The following is a 21,066-nucleotide window of genomic DNA, read 5'->3' as shown; positions in this document are numbered from 1 at the left end:
CTTTATGGAAATAAAGCTTCTTCTGATATTTGGTATCGCCGGCTTGGTCATCCTTCTTCTACAGTACTTACTTATTTGAGAAATAATGTCTTATTTAATTCCTTTGAAACACTTGGATCCAATAAAATTTGTGACGCTTGCCAACTTGGCAAACATCACAAATTACCATTTTCTATTTCAGTTAGTTGAACTACTCAACCATTACAGGTTATTCATTGTGATTTGTGGGGTCCCACTAAAACTTTGTCAATTAGTGGATTCAATTCATATATTATTTTTGTTGATGATTTCAGTAGATTTACTTGGTTTTATCCTCTGCGATTTAAATCTGATGCAATTCATTGTTCAAGCATTTTAAAAATATGGCTGAAAACTTGCTTTCTACTTATATTAAATTTTTTCAAAGTGATGGAGCCTTAGAGTTAACAAGGGGAGCTTTCAAAAACTATCTTGATGAATGTGGCATTATATCCAAGATTTCATGCCCTCATACTCTAGAACAAAATGGAGTTTCAGAAAGAAAACACAAACACATTACAGAGATGGGTTTATCCCTTCTATTCCAAGCTCACATGCCCAAAGAATATTGGTTAGAAGCCTTTACTGCTGCTATCTATTTAATAAACCGGTTACCTACACCGATATTGCAAGGAAAATCTCCTCATGAAGCACTGTTTGGCTCAAAACCAGATTATTGTTTATTGAGAGTTTTTGGCTGCCTTTGTTACCCCAACTTGACACCCTACAAAGAAGACAAATTATCCCCAAAGTCCAAGGCTTGTGTCTTTCTTGGTTACAGTCTTTATCACAAGGGTTATAGATGCTTAGATAAGGACATTGGCAAGGTATATTTATCTAGACATGTTATTTTTGAAGAAAAGGAATTTCCCTTTTCAAATCCCCCATCACACCAATCATCAAACAAACCACCAGTCGAACTTATTTCTCTACCTGTTTTCATCCCACACACCCCACCAAATGTGCCTCTACTCACTTCACATTCTTCTTCACCTATTTCAAACAACCAACCATCACAAACAGCCCCTACAACATCATCACCAGCCATATCAATGGCACATCCAACCCAAGATGTTAATCAATCCCCACCAACAATAGACCAACCACAACCCCAACCATTTCATCCTATGATTACTAGGAGTAAAACCAATTCTGCCAAACCAAAAACCCCTCTCTCTTTACTCACTATTAGACACCCAATACCTCAAACCTTTCTTACCACCATCTCCAACATCCCAACTGAACCTAAAACCTACAAATCAGCCTCAAAAGACCCAAAGTGGATTGATGCAATGGAAAAAGAATACAAAGCCTTGATAAACAATCAGACTTGGAACTTGGTGCCTTATTCTAAGGGTCTGAATATTGTAGGTTGTAAGTGGGTGTACAGGATCAAGACAAAAAGTGATAGTTCCATTGAGAGATACAAGGCACGATTAGTTGCCAAGGGGTTCAACCAGCAGCCAGGAGTGGACTTTCATGAAACATTTAGTCTAGTTGTAAAGCCAATCACCATTTGGACAGTATTAACCGTTGCACTATCAAAGTCATGGCCAATACATCAACTTGATGTGAAAAATGCCTTCTTGAATGGCAACTTAGCAGAAGATGTTTACATGGAACAACCACAAGGGTTCGTTTCCACATCTAAACCAACACATGTTTGTCATCTACAAAAAGCAATTTATGGTCTCAAGCAAGCTCCACGAGCTTGGTTTCAAAGATTCAAAACATACCTACAAGGAGAAGGTTTCAAGCAAAGCGTGGCAGATTCTTCCATGTTTACACGCAAAACCCAAGGTACAATGACAATGTTGTTGTTATATGTAGATGATATAATATTGATAGAAGCCAATGAAGCTGTAATTCAAAAGGTCATTCAAAGCCTGAGCAAAGAATTTACAATGACAGATTTGGGACACTTGCATTACTTGTCACATCCTCCCAGCCGGTACCCTATTTGGCATACCCGAGAGTGTGATCCACAGCCCGAAGATCAGGTATCGAGTAATCAACCTCCCACATAAACAATAACGTAATCATGAACAATAATAATCGAAGTGCGAAAGATAAACCATAGATCAAAATAAGGAAAGAATGAATCATATATAAATCAGAGTACTAAATATAATCAGAGTGTCTAAATCAGATAAGTAAAGTGAGGCGAAATCCCACTCTACAACTAGCGGAAAAGTAGTTCAAAAAGAGAATAAACAGGATAGGATCTAATCCCAATAGCAGGTACAAAAGGTAACTAAATTGTTCTTAATCTTATAGACAATATCCCTATAAGTATAAATCTCATAAATGGCACAAGGGCGCTTCCACTCTATGGTCGGACTAAGCATCGTATGGAGCATAACCACTCGCGGGATCTTCAGTGTAATTGTCGTAACCGCAATCACCTTCCTGGAGATATGCCTCTTCTCCTTGCGCTTCTTCATACGAGCCGTCATGATATTCAGAACCTGTAGAATAGTCTAACAAACATTGTACAATAAAGGAATGAGTTTCAAAGAAACTCAGTAAGGCAGTTAAATCCATAATAACATAAATGGCAGGATTACAAAACAAACATAGATGCAATATGGTATGAGACAAACAATGAATGTATGAATCTAACTCTATATATGCTGGTCTCTATTGGCAGACATGCTTTAAGTCATAGCACCGTACTTGTCACATCCACCCAGCTGGTACCCTATCTGGCATACCCGGGATGTGATCCACAGCCCCGCAGATCCATAGTTCAGGGACCACATAATCCACATCAACGATAATACAATCATGAACAGATAATAATCATAGACTAACAATGAATGATCATGGAATCCAAAAATAAGATGTCAGACATAATCAGAGTGCGGAAATAAATATCAAATCAGATAACTTAAGAAGGCAGTGGGCGGAATCCACTCCTTCACCAAACGGAAGTGAGGTCAAAATTAAGTTAAGTACAAGTCTCAAGTTATGAAGATAAATTAAAGTTATTACAATTCTTCTAAGTTTAACTGTCACAAAAAGAAGTAGTAACTACTCATAAGTCTCCTCCACAATGGATATGTCCTCCTCAAAAGTGAGGACCATGGAGATCCAACATGACTGCTCCCATACAACTCCAGGGCTAACCCTGGTACGCCGGGTGATCTTCTTCGGTATGGTCACCGAAGTCTTGATGTAGCTAGCCTCCGGATAGTAGTATGAGGTATCCGGGTCCGTCTCAGGGAGGGCACCATCGGAGTAATCACCTGTAGAGTAGCCTAACAAAATATTGCAACAGAAAAGGAATGAGTTCAAAAGAACTCAGCAAGGAAGTTATCCCTCCACATATAAACCACAAGATAATCATAAAATGATGCAGATGATATGAGGCATATAATGCAATATGACTTTATTCTAAGTATGCTGGTCATCTATGGTAGACATGCTTTAAGTCATAGCACCATACTTCTTTAGGTAGTCTCAGTCACTCATCACCGGGGTGAATTGGGTCCTGCATCCCTCTCGGACAAAATCCATGGTTGGGGGTCTCGGTCACCGCTCTCTCACATCACCGTTTGGTCTAAGTATTGGCGCATGTCAGGGTATAGCCTAGCCCAATGCAAGTCATCTACTTAATCATATCATGCCAGTTCCAGATACTTCCATTCCTCCCCTCTCGGGATCCTTTCCGGTATCCTTCACACTAGAGTCACGGATATTACTCACCGGACTCATCAACCCTATTGGTCATCCACAAATGGTAAACGGGAAGCTCTCACGTCCCTCTCACGGATCATTTCATCGGTCTTGAGTGCCCGTGAGCCCAAGTCTAGCCATTTGTAACCCTACCAATAAATGGCCCCTTTCGGGTAACCGTAATGCAATTTATGTCCTCTCACGGAGTGGATACCGGTCTTGAGCGCCCACAAATCCACACTACTACCACGGGTTGTTCGGTCTCAATGCCCTTCCGAATCGGGTCTGATATGATAGGGACATCCTAGCCATACATCTAGACAAATCCTATGCATGTCATTCAATAACCCGGGAAAGCGTCAATGGACACCTTCGGAGAATATCCCATACTATTCCCTCCGATGTCCAAGGACAGAAGCACCAGATAGGGTACCCCTCAATCCCAAGTTATACTTAAGCAATCACATGCCCAAGTTCATCATATCAGTTCACAAGATACAACGTCATAATAAACATTCGATTCATGACATTGACATAAGTCATCATATATTGAAATTGATAAACATGATACAACATTGAAGTAATATAATGTAAACACAAAGCTACTTGTTAAAATACATATGTAGCAAGTCTAACATGATAAGGATATGAATTAGAAACTATATTTACTAGGATAGGAATACCAAGTCAAGATTTCCATATCCTAGGTAATTACATCGATAACTATCCTTACCTTGAATCGGAGAAGAGAATGGTCCAAGATCACAAGCAGTGGCCCAAATAGTCTTAAAGTCCTAAACAAGCATATATGAAAGGTTAGAGAAGAAATCAGAACAATCGGAGATCAAACGAATCAGAAGCTGGGCAAAAGTTGCTTGTGACAACTCTATTGGTCGATACATTTGGTCGATAGTATCGACCAATAGTATCGACCAATTCAATTCCCAGGACAGACAAGCTGGCTTTTGGGATTCTTGCCCGGATTTGGTCTTCCTGGTCTCGGATTGACATGAAACTTGGAGGATAGTCTAGGCACAACATGGGGACACTAATTATCAAGAAACTTTCATAATCCAATGGTCCATTTGGAAATCCCCAAATTGACATATTAAGGTTAAGAGTTGTAGATCATAGCATTGGCTATAACTCAATGCAAATTAGGGGAAAACATGGGGAATTAGGTAGGGAATCGTTTAGAAGTAACATGGAGCACATATGCAAGGTATAGATTAAGTAAATCACGAGCTCCATCTCAGTTTTGGTAAATAAAGCAAGTTGGTAAGCAATAAATCATGGAAATGTGTAGTCAATGATCATGAGGTGAATCAATCATAGTCACATCGGTGAAAACATCATTGTGTGGGGTTTAGAAGGTTCATGGCAAGGTGTATGCAAGGTTGCAGCACCTTGACCATGGTCCCAACAGTAAAATAGAGAAAAGATGAGTGAGAAAGTGATTAGGAGAGAGAGTCATACCTTTAGAGTGGAACAAGAAGGTAGGAATAAGTGGTTGGCAATGATTGATGAAGAAGATGCTTCACCACTACCAAGGAGGAGTTCTTGGGAGGCTCTCTCACGTTCCCAGATGTTAAAGACACGAGGATAGGGCTCCAGTCTCGAGGAATAAATAAATAGAAAAGAATATTCTAAGAATCTTTAAATCTTGGCTCAGCAGACTTGTTGGTCGATACATTTGGTCGATGGTATCGACCAATAGTATCGACCAATTCAAACTCTGCAGAATTTTACAGAATAGTACAGCAACTTTAGGTGCGGACTTGGAGGGCTATACAAGGTCAAATTGCATGGGGTTTTCTCCTACAGTTCACTCAAGAGGTCTAGTTTTAGGGAGTACCTTCGGATTATGCACCAGAGTCCGTTTGCTATTTCAACTGTCTCGCTCTTCATCAGTGCGTAGATTCTAACTTAACACTGGTAATGTGCTCAAGGAAGGAGCAGCATCATCAATGTCCATAAAATGGAATCCCGACATTACGTCATCAACCAGTAGGGCCCATAAGTCTCTCCTACCACCACTTCGGGTCTTTGGACCTACAAACATAACAATGACCGGGTCGGGTCAGGGTTAGGTAAAAGCTGGATTTTACAGTACTTCTTTGGGAAGGTCTCAATCACTCATCATCAGTTGGTAATGGGTCCAGCATCCCTCGGGACATTCCATGGCTGGGGGTATAGGTCACCACTCTCTCACATCACCATTGGTCTAAGTACCGGCTCATGTCAAGGTTAAGCCTAGCCAAATGCAAGTCTTCTACTTAGTTACATCAAGTCAGATCCATATACGTCCATTCCTCATCCCTGACGATCCTTTCCAGTATCCTTCACATTAGAGTCCTCATAGTCCCTGACTACGGACTCGTCAACCCTATTGGTCATCCACATATGATAAACGGGAAGCTCTCACGTCCTCTCACGGGTTGGTTACCGGTCTTGAGCGCCCGTGAGCCCAAGTCTATCCATATGCAACCCTACCAATAAATGGCCCCCACAATGTGATTCCTGTCCTCTCACGGGTTGGTTACCGGTCTTGAGCGCCCATGAATCCCCATTGCTACCACGGGTCGTTCGGTCTCAATACCCCTCCGATTAGGGTCTGACATAACGGGACATCCTAGCCAAACACTACTAGACAGTCCTAGATATGTCATCCAACAGTTTAGGAAGGTGTCCAGAGGGCATCTCCGGAAACATCCCATAATATTCCCGTAGTAGTCCAAGGACAGAAGTGTCAAAAGGACACCTCTCCTTTCCAAACCATACTTAAGCATACACAAGCATCAATTCATAACATCACATATATGGTAACTTCATATATGGAAAGAAATCAATAATTACAATCAACTTGTATATAACTGGTAAGTAAATCATACATGAGTCAATTCAATATAAACAAGTAATGCTACTGATATCAAGACAGTACCACAGTAGTATAACATTATAAGAATCTAATTAAAGAAATAAATTAACAAGATTCAAATATAGAAACTAAGATATGCAATTTATGTTGTTAAAGAAGTAACCATCCTTACCTTTTATAACTTGCAAAGGAATCCTAAGAAATCAAGTAAGATCTTGACAAACTTGAGAAGAAGGTCCTAAACAAGTGTATACAACATATTAGGAAAGATCCCTAACAGAATAGATACCAAAACATCCAAAACAGACCAATTCTGGAGTTGCTTTGTACTCATTGGTCGATTGGATTGGTCTATTGCCCTGATCGACCAATCGATCGACCAATGAAGACGATAACCTACAAAATCGAGTTTTAAGATATAAAATCCGAATTTGGTGGTTCAAAAGGGTACTAATCAAGGGGTAAACTACATTAGTAGTATCCTAACATATAGGGGACCTCAAAACACTAATCGAATCAAGTCTTCAAGATACAAATTAGGAAACAAAAAGTTACCATAATTAGATCAATCATGGTTCTTGAAGAATTCAAGATAGAAATCATAGACAAGAACAATAGGAGAATGAATCATTGATTCAGATAAAGATATCATGGAAGGCATACTTAGATCTTCAAGAAAATAGACCTAAGAGCATAAATCTAAATAAGGAAACAAAACCTACCATATATGTAACTATCATGATTCATGAAGAAAGCATGGTATGGTAGAAGAGAAACAACTAGAGATTGATAGATCATGGATCATGAAAAGAAAACACAGCAATTGACTACTAACATGATCAATATAGTAGATCTAAGAAGACCATAATTCAAATCAAAAGATAAACAAAGACAAGATCATGATTTGATCATGATTCCTTCAAAAGCTTGCAATGATCATGGTTAAGATCATTGCATTAGCCATTAATCCTTAGGAAGAACATGAGAGACAAGTCCAGAGATGTTTGCAACAGAGAATGCAGCATCTCCTCTACTGTCTCAACTCAAAAAGGAAAGAAAAACAGAGATGGAGGAGAAGAAGAGAGTGTAGTCATACCTTTGATGCAAAAGGAAGAGTTTTGATGAAGATCCGTCAAGAAAAACACCAAGGATGCAAGGGAGATGACTTGCAGAGGTCTTTGGTTCGTTCCAAAGAGTTTGGAGGCAGAAAATACGAAGTAGACTCAAGATTGGACTTAAATAGAGCAAGCAAGACCTAATTGCCAAAGACAGAACCCATTGGTCGATTGGATTGGTCGACTGGACCAGTCGACCAATCAGTCGACCAATCAGTTCAGCAACTCCTAAACAGGGAATTGAAGACCCAAATCAAATCCAATCCTAAAGGGGTTTTGCACACATATCAAGTGACTTACCTAATAGGTAGAAATGCCTTCAAACCATGATAGAGAGCACTCCAAGTCCATCAACTAATCCGATCTTCATCAAGATTCAGTTTCCATAAATAGAACCTCATCATCAACTCTCATGGATTCAAAGCCAGACACCAAGTCCTCCACTGGGATGGCCCAAAGCTGACTTCTTACTTTACTTCGGGTCACTGGACCTACAATTAACAAGGTTTCCAGGTCAAGGTTAGGGTTGGGTTTTACATTACTTCTTAGGAATTGAGGCTTATCGAAGTTCAGATGGTCTTTTACTCACTCAAAGTAAATACTCCATCGATTTATTAAAGTCTACTGGAATGGAGACTTCAAAGCCATGCATAACCCCAATTGCAATTGGAACAAAGTTATCATCAACAACAGGTTATCCCCTACTTGATCCAACACCATACAAACAATTAGTAGGAGCCTTACAATATCTGACGATCACTAGACCAGATATCTCCTATGCAGTCAATCAAGTGTGTCAATTTATGCAATCTCCCACAGAAGATCATCTACAAGCAGCAAAACGTATTTTACGTTATGTCAAGCATACTATTTGTCACATCCCCCCAGCCGGTACCCTAACTGGCATACCCGGGAGTGTGATCCACAGCCCTGAAGATCAAGTATCCAGGAAATCATCCTCCCACATATACAATAACATAATCATAAACAGGAAATAATCACGGTTTAAATATTATAAACAAAGATTCAAATCAAGAAATGAATAAACAATATAATCAAAGTTCAAAAAATGATACAAGATATCCGAAGATATCAAAAGAAGTAGAGAGAGGCGGAAACTCACTCCACAAATACAGCGGAACGTAGTATGTAAGTCTAAAAGGAATTACAACTAAATCAAAGGAAATAAGAAAGATAAACTAAACTTAAGAGTCTTCTATCCTATGGATGACATCTTCAAAATAGTGGACTTCATCAATCCAACAGAGATGTTCCAATTCTACGTTGCCTCTAATCGTAGTACGAAATGTGACTGCCTGAGGGATCATCAGAGTAATCTTGATTGTCACCAACACCTTGCGTGTAGTACGCTTCATCGCCTTGTGCTTCATTGTACTGTTCTTCATAGTAGTCAGTACCTGTAGAATAGTCTAACAAGAGTGTCACATTCTCCCAGCCAGTACCCTAACTGGCATACCCGAGAGTGTGATCCACAGCCCCGAAGATCAAGTATCGAGGAAATCATCCTCCCACATATATAATAACATAATCATAAACAGGAAATAATCAAGGTTTAATATTATAAATAAGGTTCAAAACAAGAAGTGAATAAACAATATAATCAGAGTGCGGAAAAATGATACCAGATATCCGAAGATATCAAAAGAAGTAGAGAGAGGCGGAAACTCACTCCACAAAATACAACGGAACGCAGTATGTAAGTCTAAAAGAAATAACAACTAAATAAAAAGGAACTAAGAAAGATAACTAAACATAAGAGTTTTCTATCCTATAGATGACATCTTCAAAATAGTGGACTTCATCAATCCATTTGAGACGTTCCACCTCCACGTTGCCTTTAATCGTGGTATGCAACTTGATCAACTGAGGGATCATCAGAGTAATCTTGATTGTTACCAACACCTTGCGTGTAGTACGCTTCATCGGCTTGCGCTTCATCGTACTGTCCGTCATAGTAATCAGTACCTGTAGAATAGTCTAACAAAACAATGTACAAAAGGAATGAGTTTCGAAGAAACTCAGTAAGGTAGTTAATCCATAACAACATAAATAACATGAAAGCAAACCATAAAATGATGCAATGCAATATCAAACAAATGATGTATGTATGCATCTAAACTCTATGTATGCTGGTCTCTATTGGCAGACATGCTTTAAGTCATAGCACCGTACTTCTTTAGGTAGGTCACGCATACGGCTCCTGTTGGTAGTGGGTCTGGCATCCCTCGGGACAAACCATGGCTGGGGGTTAAGTCAACACTCTCTCACATAACCATTTGGTATATGTACTGTCACATGTCAGGGTAAAGCCTAGCCCAATGCAAGTCATCTACTCAGTTACATCAACTTAGGTCCAGATACCTCCATTCTTCACCCCGGGCGATCCTTTCTGGTATCCTTTCCACTAGAGTCCTAATAGTCCCGGACTACGGACTCATCAACCCTATTGGGTATCCACATATGGTAAACAGGAAGCTCTCATGTCCTCTCACGGGTTGGTTACCGGTCTTGAGCGCCCGTGAATCACATTGCTGCTGCGGGTCGTTCGGTCTCAATACCCTTCCGATTCGGGTCTGATATAACGGGGACATCCTAGCCAAACACTGCTAGACAGCCCTAGGTATGACAACCAATGATTCGGGAAAGCGTCGATGGGCATCTTCGGAGAACATCCCATACTATTCCCTCCGATTTCCAAGGACAGAAGCGTCAAAAGGACACTTCCCAATCCCAAACCATACCTAGTCAAACACATTCTCAGATCAGTCATGACATACACAACCAACAATTCATCATATAAAAGAGAATGTAAAAGCACATAATCCGATCAAGCAGTAAAAAACATTTCATATAAGCTTGAATAATGAAAAAGAATACATAAACAAGTGCTACTGTACTTACAGTAGTATATCAGAAGTATAAAGTACAAGAACAGTAAACAACTCATAGTTTCTTAAAGTAGAAACCAGAGAGTATGCGATCTATGTAATTATGAAATAACTGTCCTTAACTTGATTATCGCCAAAGATAATCCAAAGATCAAAGAGAGAGATACCAAACTTGGCAAATAAACCCCTAACAAGCATAGATACAACATTAGGAAAGATACCTAAAAGATTAGAGAGCAAACAAATCGAATCGGGCGAAAAATGAAGCTACTGCCTCCTTTGGTTGAGTGCTTGGTCTACTGACCCAGTCGACCAAGCTGTCGACCAAACGAGTCAGTACGGAATTGCAGAAACTGATTTGGTCATAACTTCTTCGTTTGAAGTTGGATTGATCCGAAATTCGAAGGGGAACTTCCTAGGATGTATTAGAATCATATGGGAAGATAAAATCATCAAGTCATGGTCAAAATATGGGTTCTTGATTTGACCCAAGAAACTAGGGTTTCAACCTTTATGGCTCCCATGAAAAGGTTATGATCACGAAATGAGAGGGAATGAATGCTTGGCCAATTATAACAAGAAAATCATAGAAAACCAAATTTAGATTAATAGAAACATTGCCCATGAGGTTTCCCTCACATGGGAGGTTACCAAAGGTTTCCAGAAAGATCATACAAGGTCAGGGTTTCAAGAAAATAAATAGGCTAGGGTTAAGATCATGACGATGATCATAGATCTCAAAGAAACGAAGGAGATCACGAAGGGATGGTTGCAAGATTGCAGCATCTTCTTCCTGATCTCAATCAAGAACAGGATTGAAGAAAGAATAATTTAAAATTCAGAAGAGGTACTAACCTTGAATTGTCAGATCAGAGATGAGAGGCTTCAGATCTGCAGAGGAGTCTTCGAAATCACCAGAGAGAGTTTTGGAGAAGTCTTCTCACGTTCAAAAAGTGTTTAGGAGGCAGCCGTAACTATGAAACTCGAAGTAGGGTTAAATAGAGAGTAAAAAACCCTAAAATTGCATTTTCTTGGATTTAGCAAACCTTTGGTCGAGTGCTTGGTTGACTGGCCCAGTCGACCAAGGAGTGGACCAAGCAGAACATCAAGGTTCAAACAGGGATTCAGAGGGCTATACAGAGTCAAATTGAATGGGGTTTTCTCCTACAAGTCAATCAAGAAGTCTAGTTTCTAGAAGTACCTTCAGATTGAGCATGAGAGTTCATTAGGTACTTCAAATAATTCACCCCTATTCGATGCGCAATTTCTCACTAAACACTGACAATGCTTCCAAGTATGGATCACCATCAACAATATCCATGGGTTTTGGGTCACACATCATGTCTTCTATAGAGAGGGCCCACAAAGACTTCTTCCTTCACTTCGGGACCTTGGTTTTACCCTAAGGAAAGGTTTGACATGACTTCCTAAGGGTTTCAAAGGGTAGCAACACTGTTATCAAGGTCCAACTTCAAGGTGTAACATTTAAACTAACCTTTCTTTACCCAAAACAAATAGGGTGTCCTGGCTAGGTTTGGGTTGGATTTCACACAGTCGGTTGCTTGGGGCGGTTGGCCGGCCAAGCGACCGCAACTTTTCCAAACTACTTCGAAGTCCAAAATATTTTATCTCTGAATTTTAATCCAATTTTTGGATAATCTAGATTTGAATTTCGTCCTTAAGAAGCCTACAACACAAGAACAAACCTAGACCCGAGAATTTTAATAATTAATATTCACATCATCTCCTTCAATCAGATCTATCCTTTATTCGAATGCAAGGATCTGTTTTTGGACATGATTTAATCAGGATCATTAATGGGGAATAGAACCATCACATAAAAACTCACAACCAATCTAAGGAGGATGGATTCACACCATTCAAAGAGACGAGGAAAGAATAGAGAGGTTATGAGATCAACTTACCCCCACTTGATTCGCAAAACTGACGAAGGATTGGATCTACTTCGCAAACCATGCTTCTCTCACCTTCCTGCATGTGTTCTCTGCCTCTTAACCATCCTGAGCCATAATTCTAAATATAATAATGAGTAAAAAGGTTGAGATTGGCTATATATAGAAGACTGGGGCAAAATAGGGTTTAAAATCCCGTAAGCAAACTTGGCGATCGCTTAGGGCGGTTGATTGGTCAATAAATCGCCTTAAGCAACCACCCCCTAGTACTTTCCAGTACTTGGGTGCTTTGCTCAAGGGGTTGATCCCCAACTCAAACCTAACCCCATAGTTCTTACCTTGATTCCGGACATCCTCAAACACATCTTGACTCGGACTGGTGATCCACTTTCCCAGTCCATCAAGGTTTTTACAGGTTCTTTTTTGGATTCTCAGTAAGGCAAGTTCTTCATCAGCAGAATCCAAATCCATGGGCTCAGGTTATGGATCATGGACTTCAATCCGGATACTCCACAACTTATTCCAGCTGGACCTTTGGGTACTTGGACTTGCAATACAGATCCCGAGTTAGAATTACAGGGGGTTACAATTACTGTGTTATGTGGGTATATGATCACCCTGAACTTATCTTTGGGACTGTGGATCACACATCCGAGTATTGCAGTTAGGTACTAGCTAGGTGGATGTGACAGGGATCATTTCAAGATTTTTGAATGTTGAACAGGTGAGGGAGAAAATCCTCACATGTGGTTATGATAATTGTTTTTTTATTTTGATTCCTATATCATGCTTGTGGTAGTTTGTGTTGATTTCTTACATTGTTAAGGCATGCATGCATGGGTTGATATTGAGAATTATGTTAACTCTTTTATTTATCTCTTTTGATTATATGAATTGATGTATGTTGGGTGTTGGGTTATGTAGATGCATTCATATTTTCTTTCCATTAGGGGTTGTGGTTTAGACCATTGCCCTTGGTACCTCTTGCATGACATGTAGTTTGTATGCACATTCTTTGGGTATCTAGATGTATGGCTAGGGACCCTTAGCACGATATGATCCTATTGGCATGGGGATTGAGGCCAAGTAACCCATGACAGCGATAGACATATCGTGGAGTCCAATGCTAGTCGGTGCCATGCAGAGACATAATCCTACCTCGTGTCATTTATGATAGGGTTGCATAGGGTAGGTGTGAAAACCAGCCCTAACCTTGACCCGGACGTGTTGTTTGTAGGTCCGAAGACCCGAAGTAAAGGAAGAAGCCAACTATGGGCCATCTCAGTGGAAGACATGGTGTTTGACCCAAAACCCATGGAAGTTGATGATGGTGTTCCATACTTGGAAGCTTTGACAGATTTGGAAATGAAACTGCACCTTGATGATGTTGAGACTAGTTGATGGACTTAAAGTATAGTTGGGCATGATTTGAAGGCATTCCTCTATACTAGGTAAGTCATATGTTATGTTGGGATAAGCTCTTTGGATTTGGATTTGATCTAGGCCCTCATTTCCCTGTTTTGGCCTTGCTGACAGGCTTGGTCGACTGGTGGCCAATCGACCAGCCAATCGACCAATAGGGACAGAATCTGCCAAAGATCCTCTGTTAGGTCTTTTTGTGCTCTATATAATAAAAGTACGTGTTTCTTAGCCTCCTTTGTTTCTAAAACCCTTAGAGAACGTGGGAAGCCTCTCTTAAAGCCTCTCCTTGGTGTTTGTGAAGAACTCTTGCAAGATCTCAAGTTCTCCATCTCTTGTTCATCTTCAAGGTTAGTAATCTCTTATTTTCTTATTGATTTACAACTAATCCCTGTACTATGATCATGAAGAAGGTATTGCATACTTGCAAACACCACTTTTTACAGTATTCAAGGTTGGGAATGAATCTCCATTCATTCCAATGATCTTCATACTTGATCATAGTTATGAATCTTATGATTTCTTCATGAAGCCATGATCATTCTTTCCATTTGATTTCTTTAGCATGTTTGTGAAACCCAGCCCTAACCTTAACCAGGATACTCTTTTGTCTGTAGGTCCGAAGACCCGAAGTAGAAGTGAAAGTCAACTATGGGCCATATCAGTAGAAGATATAGTGTTCAACTCCGAACCTATGGAGATTGAAGATGATGCCCCATATTTGAAGACAGTGTTGGATCTAGAAAAGAGACTACGCCTTGATGAAGAGAAGATTGGTTGATGACCGTAGAGCTTGGTGGGATATGATTTAAAGCCATTTTTCCATGCTAGGTAAGTTATAGTATATGTGTTTAAAGTTTCGTTTGATTCCGAGTAGTGGAAGGCCCTCAATTCCCTGACTTTGGCTTTGTTGTCTGCCTGGGTCGACTGCTTGGGTCGACTGGGCCAGGCTACCCAGCCAATCAACCCAGAGATGCTAAACTCGAACAGAATCTTATGTTTAGGTTATATTGCTATAAATACCACCCATGACTTCGTGATTTTAGTATCCCTAGCCTCCAAAACACTTAGAGAACAAAGGGAACTCATCTCCAAGCCTCCAAAAGTGTTGAAGAAGACCTAACCTTGCAAACTTGCAAGTTCTCTCTCTTGTTCTTCAATCAAAGGTTAGTATTCAATCTATTGTGTTATTGATTCATTCTTTCTATCATCACTCTCTTCTCTGAACTGAGATTTCGATGAAGATGCTGCAACCTTATAGTCATATCGTTACAATCTCTTTTCATTCTCTTATGCCATGATCATCTTATTCATTCTTAATATGATTCTTATGATTTCTTCTTAAAGTATGATCATATTCTTATTTTGATTTATTCTAGCATTGTAGATGCCTCTCCATGATTATTCGTACCTTTGATTTACTATATTCATGTACTAGAATGAGACCTTATCATCTCTAGTTCATCTCTTTCATCCATAGCATGTTTCCAATGAAAACCATGGTTTTTACCAAAATAGAAAGTATGATTTCAAATTAGTAAGTAATGCTTTAATTGTTGTTTGATGTCTAAATTATGCTTTTTAGTCTTAGACTACTGTGCTAGACATTCTCTCCAAGTTTCGTAGCATTCCGGATTGTATAGCATAGGTTTCGGATCAAGATTCTATTTTTGAACTCGGATTTACTCCTGGGCAGATTGACTGGGTCGACTGAATCAATCAACCCAGCCAATCAACCCGCAGTGATAGAATTGGATTTCTTCGTCCGTTTCGATTCGATTGATGCTCATTCTTTTAGGACTACTTCCTAATGACTATATGATGTTATTCTAGGGTTTATTTGCTAACTTTGGATTCATCCTCTTGTTCGTCCGGAATATATTTGAATCTATTTAAGGTAAGGACAGTTGTTACCATATTAAGATAGATTGCATAGATTTAGTTTCTAATTTGGGAACTACTTAGATTTTTTACTGTTATGTTAGTTTCTATTATGATATGAATGCTGTAAGTACAGTAGGATCTTATTTCCTTATTTACTTTATGCACTTGATCATGTATGAAAACTTATTCATGTATGTTTCTTATTTATTTAATCTTGTCTTATTATACTCTTTCATATGATGAGAAATCTGTTGTGGATGATAATGACTGAATTATGATTGTGATTGTTTAGGTATGATTTGGGATTGGGGAATGTCCTTTTGACATTTCTGTCCTTGGACATCATTGGGGATAGTATGGGATATTTCCAATGTTGCCCTTTGACACTTTCCCGGATTATTGGTTGTCATACCTAGGACTTGTCTAGCAGTGTTTGTGTGAAATCCAGCCCAAACCTAGCCAGGGCACCCTATCTGTTTTGGGTAAAGAACGGTTAGTTTAAATGTTGACTTTAAAGTTGGACCGTGATTTCAGTTTTGTTTAATGTTGACTTTGAAGTTTGACCGTGATTTCAGTTTTACTATCTTTGAAAATCTTAGGAAGCCATGTCAGACCTTTCTCTTAGGGTTGATCCAATGTCCCAAAATGAGGGATGATGTCTTCGTGGGCCATCTTAGTAGAAGATATGGTGTTTGACCCAAAACCCATGGATATTGATGATGGTGTTTCCTTATGGAAACCTTAATTGATTTGGTATTTGTTGGTAATACTCCATATATCAATATTGTTTAGTTGACGGGGGAAAGATTCCTTACCTGGATTCGCTTTCCCTTTTATGAAGTATTCGTAGCGAAAGTCTAGATCCACGTTCTCGTTCAACCACCAAAGCTCTACCGGGGCGATTCCACAATCACTAGGAAAGGGAATGATATCCACAACCCAAATACCGTGGATTAATGGAATGAAGATCAAAAGCGAGGAAAGGAAAAAAATTTCCAAGCCTGCGATTCTAAGAGAGAGGGAGAGAGAGATGGAGCCGCCGTTTCTCAGAGATAAATCTCGTGCGAATGAATCACACACTTACTCACTAATGCGGTGGTTACCAAAATATATAACCCTATTTTGTAACCGCCCTAATAGTGAGTTTCCAATATTGCCCTTGGGCATTTAATTTATTAATCATATTAATAAATTCCAACAGCTCCCATTTGCACAAGGGCAAGTGTTAATCTTTCAATGTGTCCTAGACACACTTGTATATCCCAGATATACACATTCAATCTCTCTGCTATGTATTCCAGATACATAGACCTCTTGTGTCCCAGACACACATGTATATCCTAGATATACATATTCAATCTCTCTCGTTATGTATCCCGGATACATAGACCTCTTGTGTCCCAGAGACACACATGTATATCCCGGATATACATATATATTGATCTCTTCACTATGTATCCCAGATACATAGACCACCTGTGTCCCAGACACTAATATCCACAAGTCATACTGGCAAAATGGGTTGTGCGACCGGTGATATACCTGCACGCGTGAGCCCCAAACTAGAAACCTTCCCAGAAGGCCAGAATGGCACATCACTCATAGAAACAAATCAAATAAGCATTAGTATAACACAGTGTCCTAGGTTTATTCAAACTCACCAGACTAAAGGTATCTCGATCCCTCTCAAAGATCACCTTCTTGTCCTTAAAATGTTCACTACTGTAACACATACAGTTGGCGCCAGCAAACACTTTTAGGGTGCGGTTGAATCAAACCTTTCCTTTCGCCCCGGCACCATCACTACACTTAGGATTGACCCCTTTCCCAGTAGTGCCCCTTTAGGTCGAATCAATCATGACCATAGGTAACACCCCAAAGTAGCCACATCAACCCTTCGTTTCATGATGTCGTCGAAAGTCACTAAGAACACTAATGGACCATAAGGTCCAAGACTCACACAATGAGAGGAGCAGGGATCCATCCTCTTATTTCCAATGATCGCTAAGCACACATAGTATGATATATGTGCTATGGTGGAGCATTCTATATACAATAGAATGTATGTCCATCTCAACACCATACAGGTCATAGTCTAGTCGCAACCTCTTGCGCCTAACCCGAGTTTCTTTATTGTCGCCACCCTAGCGCCACATAAAGTACTCGAACCTGGCTCTTATAGGCAACATGAATAGTGGGAACATTCATGTCGATTCTCTTCACAATAGAGAAACTCATCTTGATTCCAAATCAAGGCGACATCATGATTATGAATTGACCTACACAAAGTCATTCACAATCCGTCTCATCTCTGCTCGCCTCCAAGGCGCCAGAGACGAATGCTTGTGTGAGTGAGCCATTCTCTTGCCTATTGACATATCTTGTTTTATGCTAGAAGAAACACAATCACACAGAAAGTGAATAAGAATAAATGCTGGAATGAACTCATATTACTCATTAATAAGAAATTCTCAGTACAAAAATAAGTCACAATCTACGCAAGCCTAAGGATTTTACATGAGAAATAAAAACATCCTTGGCTATAGGATTGGTAAGAGGGTCAGCTACCATCTGACTAGTAGATATGTGCTTAAGTACAACTTTCATCCTTGATGTAATGTCTCTAATAAAGTGATATCTCAACTATATATGTTTGGTCTTCCCATGATACTTGGGGTCCTTGACATAGCTAAGAGTTGCCGTACTATCACAGTAGACAAGGGCAGCCTCTTTGGGTGTCATCACAATCCCAGTGTGTCGAAGGAATCTCCTCAACCAAACAGCCTCTTGAACCGCAGCTGAGCATGCCACATACTCTGCTTCCATGGTCGAGAGGGATATACAAGCCTGCTTCTTGCTACACCACGAAATGGCCTAGCCATTCAGCAAGAAAGCATATCCAGAGGTTGATTTGCGCTCATCGATGTCTCCAGCCCAGTCGGCATCACTATAGCCAACTAAGCGCAAATCCAATCCTTGGTAACACACCATGTAGTTACTCGTTCCTCTGAGATATCTCAATATCCTCTTGACTGCTTTCCAGTGCTCTATGACTGGGTTTGATTGGTACCGACTAACCAAACCCATTGCATAACAAATATCCGGCCTAGTACACATCATAGCGTACATAAGGCTACCCACTGCACTGGAATATGGAACTCTTTCCATCTTGGTTTTCTCCTCTGGAGTCTTAGGACCCATATCAATGCTCAAATGCAAACCCTTCTCCACTGGAGTATCATTTGGTTTGCAGTTGTGCATCTGGTATCTCGTCAAGACATTGTCAATATAGGTCTCTTGAGATAAACCCAGTAATCTCTTTTGCCTATTTCTGACAATCTTGACACCAAGCACATAGCTTGCTTCACCCATGTCCTTCATATCAAATACGGAGGACAACCATTTCTTAATGGTTTCCAATAGCTCCTTGCTATTGCTAGCCATAAGTATGTCATCTACGTACAGTGTCAGAATGACATGATTATTATCAGATCTCTTGGTGTAAACACAGTGGTCTTCCTCAAGCATGGAAAAACCATTTTCCACCATAGCTTGGTGGAAGCTACCATTCCACTGTCTAGATGCTTGCTTTAAGCCATGTATGGACTTCTTAAGCTTGCACACTTTGCGCTCAAGTCCATTTGCTTCAAAGCCTTGAGGTTGATCCATATAGATCTCTTCCTCAAGTTCTCCATTGAGAAAAACAGTTTTTACATCCATCTGATAAAGCTCCAAGTCCAACTGAGCACTAGTATGAGGCGAATTGAGGCAAACCTAACCACAGGGGAAAAAGTTTCCTCATAATCAACGCCCTCTCGTTGGGTGTAGCCCTTAGCCACTAAACGAGCCTTGAATCTCTTAATAGATCCATCCGCCTTTCTTTTGATCTTGAGAACCCACTTGTTCCCAATTGCCTTTCGGCCTGGCGGCAAGTCAACCAAGTCCCAGACATGATTGACTTTCATCGACTCCAACTCTTCCTTTATTGCTTTCAACCATTCCTTTGACTTGACCCCGCAAGAGCTTCCTGCGCGCTCTTTGGTTCATGCTCATCGACTGAAGTCATCTCACAGTCGATCTCTTCAGGAGTTACCATGTAGGCTTCATCCTCTATGTCGAAACGTCGACGAGGAACTAGCCCGCGCCCACTACGGCGCAAGTGCATGTCAGATTGCTCACCGTCTAAGGTAGCTATCACATCTGCACTCCCACTCCCACTAGGATCTTCTGGATGAACCCCAGGTTCATTATCCAGAATCTAAATCCCTGAAGTGACAAGACCACTATCTTGTATCTCAAAGAATTCCGATGATTCTTTGTTAACTCCTGAAAGAGATGGAAAATCATTCTCCAAGAATGTTGCATCCCTAGACTCAAGTTCCGTTCTCCTCTCACTCTCATCTAGTCCAATGAAGACATGGCCCTTTGAGGGTTCAGAATATCTCACAAAGATACACTTTCTTCCTCTGGGTCCAAGCTTTCCCATATTGGTGAGAAGTAGAGTGAACATATGCTGCACATCCCCATGCGCGCAAGTAACTCAAATCTGGCTTCCTTCCGGTTCACAACTCATATGGTGTGGAAGGAACCGATTTGATTGGAACTCTGTTGAGGATATAGGCCGCAGTCAGTAAAGCATCTCCCCAATAAGAGATGGGTAGATTTGCCTGCGCCATCATGGATCTCACCATGTCTAGCAAGGTTCTATTCCTCCTCTCAAAGCAACCCCATTTTCTGTTGTGGAGTCCCTGGAATAGTAAGTTGTCTAGATATCCCCTTTTCATCACATAACCCTTTGAACATATCGGAGAGATACTCTCTATCTCTATCCGTTCTAAGAGTTTTAATCTTTTTATCTAACTGATTCTCAACTAAGCTCATGAATTTCTTAAAACATTCCGAGCTTCGACTTATGAGAAATTAGATAAATGTGACCATACCTTGTATAGTCATCTATGAATGTGATGAAATAAGACTGTCCTTTTCTAGTATGCACATTCATGGGTCCACACACATCTGAATGGATAAGTTCTAAAGGAAGAGAGGCTCTCAAAAGCCTTTTTAAATGGTTTTCTAGTTGCTTTTCCTGCTAGACATGACTCACAGGTTGGCAAATCAGATAGTGAACCTTGGCCTAAGAGACCTTCTCTTGCCAATCTGTTCATCCTATCTAAGCCAATATGTCTTAGTCTAGCATGCCACAAATTATAATCAATACACACAGTATCTTGGCAAACAAAAGCACTACTAGA

This window comes from Hakea prostrata, chromosome 1 (assembly GCF_041222555.1).
Source record: "Hakea prostrata isolate BN-2017 chromosome 1, UWA_Hpros_2, whole genome shotgun sequence".
Taxonomy (NCBI): Eukaryota; Viridiplantae; Streptophyta; class Magnoliopsida; order Proteales; family Proteaceae; genus Hakea; species Hakea prostrata.
Note: the sequence above shows the minus strand (reverse complement) of the source record.